Raw genomic sequence first — 15,139 nt, 5'->3', positions numbered from 1 at the left:
AGACAGCAGCCGGTGACACTGCGTAGTGTCTCTCTGAATTATTACCGCACCCCATCAACATGCTTCACATGTATCATAAAAGTTAACATTTCCCAATAAATATGCGTGCAAACCCCTGTAAAATGTTCCTGCACCCATCTACACTGCTAACACGCACCCCTAACTTCTATGGGAACCCCAACTGTGTGCTTGCAGCCCTAAATTCAACATGCGATCTTACCACTGCACGGTGATTCCTATGCACAAGTGTCTGTACGCCTGCCTTCGGGCAGCGGTTATATCGAAAGCTTTGCGTGGTCATTTCCCCAACGTGAGGTTCACTGTCAGATCCATGAATACGATTTTGCCTGTGCAGTTGTGGTCGTGTGTCGGACTACCTGCACCCATCCCTCTTAACACCCCATTTTCCCATGTTCTTCCCCATTTTCTGTGTTCCGCCCCCTACTCTGGCCTCTGAGCTGGCCACGCCCACACTCTGCGAGTTGTATCACGCCTGGCGATTGACTGCAAGCACATACATGACAAACCTGTGCAAAGTACGAAAAAAAGTCCCACAGAGTCAATTCCGTGAATCGACAAATGAGATATTGTGCTCGGTTTGGCACGCAAAGTCCCTATTTACCACGGAGAAAATTCCATGAATTGAGACCCAAGTATATCAGTATAAAATTAAAGATGTGATTGTATGAGGTGTGGGCTACTGGGCCTTAAAGACAGTGAAATAGGCACAATTCAAAGCTTCTTTACTTGGTCAACATGTGTGATCCTCACACAATCATTTTACCTTTCAGAGACAAATATTTCCTAACTTCTCAAATTTAGATCACCAAATGGGATATAGTTAAGTTTTCACTGATAAAAACAAATACATTGTATAATGTAGGTTACATCACTTGAGGTTTGTGTATGAGGCTTAACCTGGTATAAGGCGGCACAATAGGGTATGTGAGGTTGCACATAGCATTGCATAGCAATATTTGGCATTTGAGACAGCATTCACCTTAACCTGTCTATACCTGACATGTGAGGCTTTGGCAGATAGAAGTGAGTACCATATTAATCAGTACTGGCATAAGAAAGTAGTGCTTCTGGGCGATGATGGTTGTGCGGGAGGGGTCCCGACATATCATGACTGCACCCATTATATATTGGGAAAGCACTGCAGTTAATAAATGCTTGAAACTAAAATATTCTTTACTACGATTTGTTATTTTTATTAATGATAGCTATGTTAGAATTTATTTTAACGTTTCTATGTCATGTTCTGTGATGTCACCAGGGCAAAAGGTGACATGGCAACATTTCCTTTGATGTGTCACTCCAGGTGATGTCATCAAGTGGGTGATGCCACTTACGCCACCCCTGGCATTCAAGGAAATTGATTACCCTAGGGTGACCAGATTTAAAAAGTAAAACACCAGGACAGGACAACTATCATAAAAGTAGGACTAACTCTTGAAAGTGACTGTCAAAGCACTACACTTCACTAGCATTTGGAGGAAAAGGGGGTTTGAGTGTTATTGTTCAAAGAAACACATATTATAATGACACAAACTAACACAACACTATCTTAAGTTGTAAAATACTGCATTTCTTATGTGCGAGATTCGTATGTGCATTCCTGCCTGCCAGCTGTGAAGACCTACTACAAAAAACCGGGACCACTGCTGTTTCCAATGGGAGCATAATCTTGAGAAAGGGGGACAGAACACTAAATACCGGGACCTTCACGGCAAAACCGGGAGATCTGGTCACCCTAGATTACCCCCATTATCTGTCATGACTTGGTCCAAGTTTTGTGATGATGAGCAGCCTTTTCAGATGAACGCGGTTGGAAATCACACCATACCTGTCCACGAGAACAGCTAAGCGTGTCTATTCCTGTGCTATCATACAACAAGCATAGAGATCAAAAGGTTCTCATGCAAACGGAGCCTCTGTTCCTTTGTCCATTTATAAAACACGTATTTTAAGTTTTGTCCAGCATTTCACTACGAGTATGTCGAAAAGAAAGCCACACTCTAGAAACTGTCCATGTGTTTACACTCACTGAAATCCGACAATCATTCAGTAACTACAAATGACTGAAACTTAAACACTTATTCACACATAGATATAAAAACATGCAGGCCGATTCATGGAATAATTAGCGCGGCGCAAGTGGGCAAAAACGTGCGAATCGCAGTGGAATAGCGAAAATCGCAGTGCAAGTGCGAAAATCGCACGAAAAGCAGCGCACGTCGATTCATGGAAGGCCGTGCGCGAGAAAACCAGCGGATGTGCGATAAAAAAGTGCGCCGCGCACGTTGGCGCACAGGCCATCTAACAGCGTGCACCAGGTCACAGCGAAAATCGCACAGGCCACAGCGAAATTCACACATAGCGCAGCACACGCAACAAAAGTAGGCGGAACACGGGCGTAACACTCGGAATGGGGAACAACTTGCAAAAACGTGGGCGTCACGGGGGAAGTACAGGGCACAAGTGCGCGGAACGCCCACACGCTCGCCTACAACACGTATTCATGGAATAGAATAGGGCAAAAAAGCGCACGCTCAAACCAGCGCACAGGCACAAACACGACCGCCACAAGAAAGCAGGCGGTAGCGTCTCTGCGGCTGTAAGAAATGTGCGCCAAAAGGTGCGCCAACAAATAGCACCTATATACTGCCATGATGAATGTCCTATACTGTGGCCCTCCAGGACAAATGATGTGCAAAGGGGTACCCACAAACACGGACACCCGCTGACAAAAAATACGTGTGCGTGTATACCGGGGTGCGCGGGAAGTCTCACACGCGATTTCAGCAGGGTACAACTTCACGCGATCGGGCCTGGGGGAGCGGGCTACATGTATTACAGGGGTTCGCGTGAAGTTTCTCACGCGATCGGGCCTGGGGGAGCGGGCTACGTGTATTTCAGGGGTTCGCGTGAAGTTTTTCACGCGATTAGCCAGGGTACGTGTATTTCAGGGGTGCGCGGGAAGTTCCACACGCGAATATACTGGGCGCGTGTATTTCAGGGGTGCGCGGGAACTTCCACACGCGATTCCATCAGGGTAGGTGTATTTCAGGGGTGCGCGGGAAGTTCCACACGCGATTCCATCAGGGTACGTGTATTTCAGGGGTGTGCGGGAAGTTCCACACGCGAATAGCCTGGGCGCGTGTATTTCAGGGGTGCGCGGGAAGTTCCACACGCGATTCCATCAGGGTACGTGTATTTCAGGGGTGTGCGGGAAGTTCCACACGCGAATAGCCTGGGCGCGTGTATTTCAGGGGTGCGCGGTAGTTCCACACGCGAATAGCCTGGGCGCGTGTATTTCAGGGGTGCGCGGGAAGTTCCACACGCGAATAGCCTGGGCGCGTGTATTTCAGGGGTGCGCGGGAAGTTCCACACGCGAATAGCCTGGGCGCGTGTATTTCAGGGGTGCGCGGGAAGTCCCACACGCGATTACAGCAGGGTACGTGTATTTCAGGGGTGCGCGGGAATTTTCACACGCGAATAGCCTGGGCGCGTGTATTTCAGGGGTGCGCGGGAAGTTCCACACGCGAATAGCCTGGGCGCGTGTATTTCAGGGGTGCGCGGGAAGTTCCACACGCGAATAGCCTGGGCGCGTGTATTTCAGGGGTGCGCGGGAATTTCCACACGCGAATAGCCTGGGCGTGTGTATTTCAGGGGTGCGCGGGAAGTCCCACACGCGATTACAGCAGGGTACGTGTATTTCAGGGGTGCGCGGGAAGTTCCACACGCGAATAGCCTGGGCGCGTGTATTTCAGGGGTGCGCGGGAATTATCACACGCGATTTGGCTTGGTACGTGTATTACAGGGGTGCGTGGGAAGTTACACACGCGATTAGGCTGGGTGGGTCCTCACAGGTGTTCCCTGTACACCCTCCACGGCCCCTGCAGGCAGCCCACAAAACAGGGGACTACCCTGCACACCTGCTCATGTCTCCCACCACCCCCACCCCCCAGCAGTGCAGGGGCAGCCTCCACCAGGCACCCACTCATGTCCCCTATCACCACCACCCCCCGCCACCAGGGGCACCCTCCACCAGGCCCCCACTCATGTCTCCCACCACCCCACCCCCCAGCAGTGCAGGGGCAGCCTCCACCAGGCACCCACTCATGTCCCCTATCACCCCCACCCCCCCAGTCACCAGGGGCACCCTCCACCAGGCCCCCACTCATGTCTCCCACCACCCCCACCCCCCAGTCACCAGGGGCAGCCTCCACCAGGCACCCACTCATGTCCCCTATCACCCATACCCCCCCAGTCACCAGGGGCACCCTCCACCAGGCCCCCACTCATGTCTCCCACCACCCCCACCCCCCAGTCACCAGGGGCACCCTCCACCAGGCCCCCACTCATGTCTCCCACCACCCCCACCCCCCAGCAGTGCAGGGGCAGCCTCCACCAGGCACCCACTCATGTCCCCTATCACCCCCACCCCCCCAGTCACCAGGGGCACCCTCCACCAGGCCCCCACTCATGTCTCCCACCACCCCCACCCCCCAGTCACCAGGGGCAGCCTCCACCAGGCACCCACTCATGTCCCCTATCACCCCCACCCCCCCAGTCACCTGGGGCACCCTCCACCAGGCCCCCACTCATGTCTCCCACCACCCCCACCCCCCAGTCACCAGGGGCAGCCTCCACCAGGCCCCCACTCATGTCTCCCACCACCCCCACCCCCCAGTCACCAGGGGCAGCCTCCACCAGGCACCCACTCATGTCTCCCACCACCCCCACCCCCCCAGTCACCAGGGGCACCCTCCACCAGGCCCCCACTCATGTCTCCCACCACCCCCACACCCCAGCAGTGCAGGGGCACCCTCCACCAGGCCCCCACTCATGTCTCCCACCCCCCCACCCCCCCAGTCACCATGGGCACCCTCCACCAGGCCCCCACTCATGTCTCCCACCACCCCCACCCCCCAGCAGTGCAGGGGCACCCTCCACCAGGCCCCCACTCATGTCCCCTATCACCGCCACCCCCCCGCCACCAGGGGCACCCTCCACCAGGCCCCCACTTATGTCTCCCACCACCCCCACCCCCCAGTCACCAGGGGCAGCCTCCAACAGGCCCCCACTCATGTCCCCTATCACCCCCACCCCCCCAGTCACCAGGGGCACCCTCCACCAGGCCCCCACTCATGTCTCCCACCACCCCCACCCCCCCAGTCACCAGGGGCACCCTCCACCAGGCCCCCACTCATGTCTCCCACCACCCCCACCCCCCAGCAGTGCAGGGGCAGCCTCCACCAGGCACCCACTCATGTCCCCTATCACCCCCACCCCCCCAGTCACCAGGGGCACCCTCCACCAGGCCCCCACTCATGTCTCCCACCACCCCCACCCCCCAGTCACCAGGGGCAGCCTCCACCAGGCACCCACTCATGTCCCCTATCACCCCCACCCCCCAGTCACCTGGGGCACCCTCCACCAGGCCCCCACTCATGTCTCCCACCACCCCCACCCCCCCAGTCACCAGGGGCACCCTCCACCAGGCCCCCACTCATGTCTCCCACCACCCCCACCCCCCAGTCACCAGGGGCAGCCTCCACCAGGCACCCACTCATGTCTCCCACCACCCCCACCCCCCAGTCACCAGGGGCACCCTCCACCAGGCCCCCACTCATGTCTCCCACCACCCCCACCCCCCAGCAGTGCAGGGGCACCCTCCACCAGGCCCCCACTCATGTCTCCCACCCCCCACCCCCTCAGTCACCAGGGGCACCCTCCACCAGGCCCCCACTCATGTCTCCCACCACCCCCACCCCCCAGCAGTGCAGGGGCACCCTCCACCAGGCCCCCCCTCATGTCCCCTATCACCGCCACCCCCCGCCAAGGGCACCCTCCACCAGGCCCCCACTCATGTCTCCCACCACCCCCACCCCCCAGTCACCAGGGGCAGCCTCCACCAGGCCCCCACTCATGTCTCCCACCACCCCCACACCCCAGCAGTGCAGGGGCACCCTCCACCAGGCTCCCACCCATGTCCCCCTGCCCCCAGGTCCTGACGATACACAATCATGGCAGTAATGGGCAGCATACCCAGCACAAACACCCAAGCAAGGATTGCATCCACCCACATAGTGAATGCAATTACATGACACAACCCCAATGGCAAGTATGTAAATGAACACATGTCCGTCACACACACATACACAATGGCTGCAAGTGAATGTCAAAACCCATATCATGACATGTATGAAACCAAAGACAAAATAACACAAGTGGAAGTAAAAATAAAAAATGTATTAAAGATTAAAAATAAGTAAACAAATCAAACATACAACTATGTGGATAACAAAATAAATGGTCCATGTTGGAGAACAAAAGTAAAAATCAAAAAACGAAAAAGGAATACAAAAACAAATGTTGACCAAACCAATATCAAGTAGAAGCAAAAGAATGAAAAACCATTTCCACATGGTGAACACAATAATGAAAAAAATAAAATGTTCCTTCAAAACTAAATACAGGAATGTACCAGGGTCCATGAGCCCAACACCATAAAGGAAACCTACTACTACCTAATGAAAAAAATATATACAAAAAAGTGGCCATTGTCCGAGCGGTCCAAAATAATAAAAAGAAATAAAGGAAACCTAACACTAACTAACTATATAACTATATACAAAGGCAGCGGGCAAGTCCTGCGGCTCACTTGTTGATGTTGCTGGCCAGGGCATCATCGAACTCCATGTCGATGTCCTGGAGGCGGGACTCTGTCCTGGCCCCGAGGTCTCGCAGGGATAACCCCATGTTCAGCTCAAACTCCCTGTGAGCTTCCTCGAGGCACTCAGCCCGCCTCAACGCCCGACGCATGGAGAACTCCGCCCTGACCATGGCGAGTCGCTCCTCTTCCGCCCGCTGCCGCTCCGCACCTATCCGCTGGACCAACTGCTCCCACACGGAAGACACCACCATCCCAGGGTTGCCCTGCCCTCCGGCCGATGCCTGCCCCTCTGATCTTGATGGCCCCGAGCCATGATGCCTCCCACGTCGAGCCCGCTGCTGCCTCCGACGCCACTGCCTCTGCCTCTGCCAGCACGACGGCATCCAGGCTGATGGAAACCACCGACGCCGTTGTGCACGTGCCCTGCCTGATGATGCTGTCACATCTTCCACCTGCTGGGGTCCAGTTGCTGTGTTGTCCACCCCTGCTGGACCTCCGACTCCCAACTGTGGCAGGGATGGGATCCCCACCGAGCTGGCTGCATTGGTCGGGGCAGGTCCACAGGGGGCCCTGGTGGCATCTGGGCTGGAAGACGGCAAGGAGAACGACTGGTGGATAGCCTGCACAGAGGAGGAGAGGGCCGCCACATTGGCCAACACATGCAGGAAACCCCTGAACATGGCCGATCCCAATTGGGCCACGTCGGCAGGTCCCGGGAAGCACGCACGGCATCACGAATCACAGCCGTGCGCATTGCGACCCCAATCAGGACCTTCTCCGCACGGCCAGGGGTTCCCACGTCCGCAGGTGGAGGGGAGTCAGGTGACATGGACATCCCCTCTACCTGCGGACGGGCCTGGGACGGGGCATCCCTGCTGGTGCATGGTGGTGCACTCACAGGGTCAGGGACAGCGACATGCACAGGCCCCTCCACGGTGACCTGTGCTGCCTCCTGCCCCTGGCCCTGGACTGCACCACTTGCACCAGCAGGGATGCCCCCACCAGGCCCCATGTGTGCCCCAGTGGCGGCCTCCTCCTCCTCTGTGCAAACCACCAACCTGGATGGCTCCTCACCGTCTCCCACCGTAGCAGGCCCCTGTGGGGGCTCACCCACCCCTTCCGCTGCAGCCGTGGGGGCATCCCCGCCGCCTTGCTCCACAGCGCCGTCTCTGCCCTCTTCTTCACTAGCCGCTGCGTAGAGGGAGACAAAGAACACAAGCATCAGGGCACTGTACAATGGTCCCCTAGACAGGAAGCAATAGCAGATGAGCACCACTGTCAAAGTACACTTCCATCATGTCCCTCCACAACACATGGGTCAGTCCAGGCAAAACACACACAGTAACAGGCATGGTGCATGCCATGGACATTTCCATGCATGTCCAATGGACTCTTGAAACATTCAATGATATGTAACTCACATGCATCATGGCTCATGCCTATCACATGCACACACTTCACCTCAGTCACATCCATCTGGCCCCAAACACACCAAACACAGCGGATACAAGGGTAATTTGGCTGCTTCACTGAATCTGTGCATTGTCACACACATGTGTCATGCATCCATGGCATGCACAAGTCACAGACACGCAGGTCAGGCACACAGACATGGCTACCATATATGTACCTGGCATCAGCACCCATCCCTCACCCCCACCCATGTCCAGGTACAGAGACTGGCATGCTCTCATGTTCAAAATCTGCATAGGGCTCCCCATGCGGCATTTGAACACATGCAACAACCATGTGGGTCACACATCACTGGTCGCACATGCATTACCATGATGTCCCTGCACACATACATGCATACATGGCCTATGGCACACATACAGGCAAGTATCATAGAACCAGCACACCGCAACATGCCCTGTCTCACACAGTAATGCTTGGACACTTACCGCTCAACTCCAGACGGGCCTCCCTCTCAAGGATCTGGGCGTGGAGCGCTGGGCGTACGCGTTCCAGGACCCTCATCTGGATGGAACTCATGCGGCCATGGCCCCCCTCCACGAGGCGCCGGGCCTTCACAAGGGTCCTGGACCTCAAGTCCTCCCAGCGCTTCTTGATCTTCAGGACGTCGCGGGTTGCCACCCCCTCCGTGTTGATGGCAACCACACAGTCGGCCCAGATCCTCTGCCGTCCTTCCTTGCTGGCGCGGGACGATCCAAAGAGGGCATCATACTGCCCCAGGACATGCTCCACCAGGACACCAACTTCGGTGGCAGTGAAGCTGGTGCCCCTCTGCCCCTCTGGCCTGGGGTTGCCACTGGTGCCAGATGTGGAAGTGCCCGACATGGCAACCCCAGAGGCAGGTGTGGGTGGGCAACTGGGTCCTGGGGCTGGGCTGTGGAGCGATATAATCCCAGTCGGGAGTCTTCAGTTCCAGCAGGGGTGGACACAGCAACTGGACCCCTGCAGATGGCTGATGTGCAGGCACCAAATGGCAGGGCACGGTGGAAGCAGGCAGGCAGGCAGGCAGGCAGGCAGCAGCAGATGGCACGTGGGAGGCTGCTCGGGGCACTGGGGGGCAGTAACTCGGCCTTCTGGGCAGGAGCGTGGTCTTCCGTGTGTTTTCGCGTGGCCAGCTTGATACGGAGTGATTTGGCACGTGAAAATCCTGCACGTCAGCGTGAAATCCGAGGAAAGGCCCTTAGCACGTAAGCGCGTCAGCACGCATACGCGATTCTATTGGACCAGAGTCCCTCAGCGCGTAAGCGCGTCTGTGACGTGACCCGCACGGGTGTTCCCCACTCAGCACGTGATGACGGGGCACACGTGGAAATACTGCACGTCAGAGTGTCATCGCGTGTAATTGGACAAAAGTGCGCGTACACGCGATTGGCCTATGTACGTGTATTTAATGGGTGCGCGGGCACTTACACACGCAAGTACATCAGCGAACCTGTATCCCGTGGTGCGTGTGAATTTCCACACGCTATTGGACTGGGAACTGGATTCCAGGGGTGCGCGGGTCACACGCTGTATCCCGTGGTGCGTGTGAATTTCCACACGCTATTGGACTGGGAACTGGATTCCAGGGGTGCGCGGGTCACACGCTCGCCTAGAACACGCGCAAAGCATAAATTTGCGGACTTTAACAATAACAAGCTCAGACGCCAGGATGAACATACCGTTCCTAGCAGCAGTGGCAGTGGGCTACCAAAGGAGGAGGAGGAGGATAGTCAGGGCCAGAATATTCACACCCAGAACCAGCCTTTTCGGGATGCCTGATGACCAGGTGTATGGGAGGTACAGGTTTCCACCACACATTATACTGGACCTGGTGAGTGAGTGGGAGGATGACCTCACATCACCCACCCTGTGCTCCCAAGCACTCAGCCCCCTGGAGAAGGTCCTCAATGTACTGCACTTCTTAGCCACTGGATCATTTCAGCGGACAAGTGCCATAGTGGGTGGGGTGTCACAGGCCACCCAGTCACGCTGCCTACACCAGGTCTTGAACATCATCACTGCACGCCCATCAGTCCGCAGGCACATATACCTGCCCAGAACACCTGCAGAAAGGCATGCTGCCGCCCTGGATTTTTACGCTGTGGCACGATTCCCCAAAGTGCTAGGTGCCATCGACTGCACCCATGTGGCTCTACGTCCCCCCAGGGCATCTGAGCACATCTATAGGAACCGCAAGCACTGGCATTCCATCAACGTGCAGGTAGCATGTAATGCCAAGGGAATCATCACCTCAGTATATGCCAACTATTCCGGCTCCACCCACGACAGCTTCATTTACCGAATGTCCACCCTAAGCCGGGACCTAGAAGCTGGGCGGCATGGCGATAAATGGCTGCTTGGTGAGTATGTATGCCACTGCACATGCATGCATGTTGGATACTGAGCAAGGTCACAACCCCACCAATGATACCAATCACCACCTCCACAGGGGACAGTGCCTACCCTCTCAGCCCCCACATGATGACGCCAATTCGGAACCCCACCACGCCACCCCAGGTAAGATATAACACAGCCCACATTACAACCAGGGGCATAGTGGAGCGCACATTCGGAGTGCTAAAGTCACGCTTTCGCTCCCTTGACCGTTCTGGCGGGCAGCTGTTATACGCTCCCCCAGTAGTGTGCAGGATCATAGTGGCAGCATGTGTCCTGCACAACGTTGCAACACACCGGGGCCTGGCCGTGGACATGGTGGTGGCCCCACATCCCCAACCACATGCACAGCCGCTGCGCATGGGAGGGGAAAGGGCACGGGGGGAGGCAGCCCGTACACAGCTAGTGGCTAATTACTTCACATAGAAGTCACACCCCTGTGGAGTGCACACTGCCCTGGCACATTCCATCTGACAATCAATGATGACTCAACCTGACACTGATCCTGAATGTCTGGAGAATGAACCGTGAATACCATATCAGCCTGAGATTGTTCACCTGGAAGTGTCACAATGTGTGCATCCCTACCCACACAGACACCACCAATGCAGTTTTGTGAAGTTACACATTGAAGCAGCTAAAATGAATACCCACTTGCAAAATGCAACAAGAGGACAGTGCCATGTCAGCCAACCCAACCCCAGCACCGCCACACGACACACCGTGCCATGTCATGCTAATTGCAGGTAAACAAAGTAATCCCCACAACATGACATCAGTCTCACTATGTACAGTGTCCCTATTAGAAACCTGCAACACCTGAAATGCTCACAGCAATGCCGGACCAACAACATACTTGAGCACGTACTACCATTAACATGACATCACAAATGTTACATATTAGTAGTCTCACCACCTGGAAATGCCTGCACTCCCACCACTACCAACTGTGCAGTGTTGGCGCCATGTAGAGTTGTAGGTGCACTGCTGCCAACATGGACCCCATCTCCAGACTAGAGGTCCTTGTGTGGACATGAGGAAGGGACCTGCAAATTTGGAGGTAGACACAGAAGAAGAGTTACACATCAATGCAACATGCAGTGTACAACACAACAGCAATATGCACTAGGAATGTATACACAGTATTGACTACAGACTGCCCACACAGCTCATGGGAGTCCAACGTCACTGTGTAATTCACTGTCACTTGGGCACACCCTTTGCAAGCCCATGGAAACGGGAAGCAGGAGGGGTGTGTGTGACTCAAACCCAAGCATCTGAACCAAATACATTACAAGCCTGCATGTGCCCAGCCACAATGCAGCGTATGCCCACAGGAACCACGGAAGCCAACAGATCGTCCCAAAAAAATTGGGAATAAAAGAAATCAAAATAAAAATAAAAATAAGAAACAATCAAAAATGGCCATTGATGGGCCCGGGGGGGTTGGGGAGGCCACCCAGGAGGTCCGAGGACAGGATGCACACCAGAACCCACCTGCGTGGATCCTGGGAAGATAAAACACCTCCATGGGCTCATGGCCCACACGGCTACCCTATTGTGGGAGTATCACTGCTGTCGCTATTATCACCCTCTGCAGCTGCATCCGGAGGTGGTTGCACTATGGGAGGCAGCCCACGCAAGGCCCTAGTCTGCTCCTCCATGGCTGCAAGCATGCGGGTGTGGTAGGTCTGGTTCTGGAGGATGAGTGTGCGGAGGTCCCCATGCAACAACTCACGGGATGCCCGGACCTCCGCCCTCGTTGCCTGCATCTCAGCTGAGAGCGTACGGGTGAGACGCTCCAGCTGCTGTTCTGTCCTTTGGTGTGTTGAAGCCTCAAGCTCAACAAGAGTCGTCCTGAGGTGAACGAGCTCCTGCCTCAGGGCTTCCCTGTGGCCCTGGGACTCAATGGAGATGGCCTCCTGCAGAGTCGCCAGTGCCGCCCGCCTGTCCCTGTTGGACCCCAACATGTCCTCCCTGTGTGACTGGCAGATGGAGTCGGTTGCCTGCTCTAGTCGCTCCATCAGCCTTTCTGGGGGGGACAATGGAAGTGGCCACCCTATCCATGGCCTGAGCCATCATCTCGGATGATGCAGCCTGTTGGGTTGCCATACCGTAAATGGATTGCTCCCATGCGGTATTGCCGGGTGGCGTACGGCCACCACGTCGGCGGGCACCACACCTGTCTGGGGCAAGGCGAACTGCGCCTTGCTGTGCCGACACTGCCTGAGGCTGCAGGACTGCATTCCCCCTCTGATCTGCTGGCCCAGGAACAGGATCAGATGTCGCAGAGTGTGACCCTGCATCCGTAACCACCGAAGGCGTAGCTGCCAACACTGACATCCCCATGGAGGGTTCTGACCCTGGTGCAGGTGGGTGAGACAGAACAGAATCCCTCCCTGGAACACTCACCTGCGACGGCACGTAGGTCTCATCCGAATCAACACCTGAGTACAGCTCGGGGGAGGTGCAGCCAGAGACACCCCTTGAGAGCACGACCTGCAGCACTTGTGGGTTCTCCCCCACCACCACACCACGTCCCTCACTGGTGGTTGGTCGGCCCTCGGACCCCTCCTGGGTCTGCACCATCTCCACAACCCCAGCAGTATCAGGTGCGTCTGCCCCTGCAAAGACATGAAAACAAAGAAATGGAAACAGGCATTAGCACCATGGCACACAATGAGGGCTGAGAAGCAAGAGAACCAGTACTTGATTGACACATGTCCCACATGACCAAAACCCTCCCATGCATGCACCCTCACTGCGTATGAAGTGCAGGCAAATGGCACACACTGATGACACCAAGATGGAAGATGAACACATTTTCTGCATGCTGCCTGGCAGTGGCATCACACATTGGCCTGTGATTGCCAGGTGAAACACACATGCCATCACACAGATGGCATGTACCATTGCTATTGAGTGAAGATGGAGAGGAGGGCAGCACCTATTCATTCAGTCCAGTTCCCGCATGTAATCGCTTTTCTAATTCTAACAGGTCAGATTTTTCACCTGGAGCTGCCAGTCTGAAATGGTCCAATTGCACAGGGACATGTGTGTACAAATGATATCCAGGTAACAAAGTCACTCCACTTTACCATACCCATGTCAGACATGTGACTAGTGGACAGCGACATGCCTAGTGAAAGTGGTGGAATGCAAACAAACTGACTGAATGAACAGTGAAAAATAAGCAAATATGTTGTGGCAAGGTGACACTTCAAGGGCAACTGGCGTGCAGTTGGGCTAGATGTCTACTGTTGGCAGAAGGGATACTGCTATGGCCAAATGTTCCCCGGAGTCTACTCCTTTGGAAGGAGTTGGCGGTTTGGAAAATACTCGAGCATCAAACTTGGAACGATCGGCCTTCCTGTTCTGCAGCCTGTGATCTATTTGAACGACCAAGTCTATATAATCTGAACAGTCTTGTGGGGGATTCACTACTTGGGCTAAAACGTCTTTGAGCTCTCCACGTAGACCTCTATAAAACAGCGTAATCCTTTTGTCCTCAGGCCATTGAGTTTCCACTATTAGTCTATTGAAAGATGCAATATAAGCCAAAAGGTCTTGATTACCCTGTCGCAACGAAAGAAGCTCATTGTCCAAGGCCTGCCCCTGTGAATGTCTTGCGAACAGTTTTTCCATACTAAGCTGAAAGGCTTGAAAATCATGGAGAACCGGATCATCTTGATTAACTAGAGGGATCGACCAGTCTGCCGCATTGCCACTAAGGTACGAAAGTACAAAAGCTACTTTTGCTTGATCAGTTGGAAAGGCTGCTGGCCGGCATAAGAAGTGCAACCGGCACTGATTGATAAATACTGCAAACCTCTTTGGGTCACCAGAAAATCGTTCGGGCGGAGCCAGAGGTACATTCCCAGGTAGGTTGATCTGCACTGGATTCATAGAGGATGTTGAAGGAAGATTTGCCCCTGATGCGGGTAACGGGGTCTGTCCGGCTTGTGACTGTAGCACTTGTCTAGCAAGATTGTCTGTTCTCTCCTTGGAAATAATTAGTTCCCTTCTTAGAGCATTCGTTTCCTGGCGAGCTGCATGCACTTCTGCCCTTAGTTCCCCAAGTAACCGGGCTAGGGGGTCAGTATCCGAGGTTTCCATAGCGCCTGGGCGAGAGTTTTGCGGTAGGCTTTGCGTTCTGTAACGCTCACCTGATTCTCGCAGAGGCGCCGGTCTTGACTGGGTGACTACCGTATCTTCAAAGGTGATGTGTAGCACCCGGTTGGCTCTTTGGGCTGGACCTCTGTGCACTGTATGCCTGACGTGTAGAGTAAGATGTCTGCAGATAGAAAATATGGGGTTAATGAACTGGAGTTATTGGGGTGTCCCTATCTCTTTCCTCTTCTCCTCTCCTGTAGACCCCCAAAGGTTAACGCTCTCACCTTAGGTAAGTGAATGCCGAGCTCTCCATCTGCCTCGGGGCAGGGTGCTGTAACCAGTTTCTTCACTGGATAGGTAGCGCAGGCCTCTTGACTTCAGAGGACTGCTGTCCGTCGTTTACTGCACAAACGGTAAGTTTCGAGTCATTCAAATGTCTTTAAAGTCTTTAGTAATGATGTCTCTTGTTTTGCAGGGTTCCGGCGATGGCGG

Source organism: Ambystoma mexicanum, chromosome 10, assembly GCF_040938575.1.
Source record: "Ambystoma mexicanum isolate Mex_15411 chromosome 10, UKY_AmexF1_1, whole genome shotgun sequence".
Taxonomy (NCBI): domain Eukaryota; kingdom Metazoa; phylum Chordata; class Amphibia; order Caudata; family Ambystomatidae; genus Ambystoma; species Ambystoma mexicanum.
Note: the sequence above shows the minus strand (reverse complement) of the source record.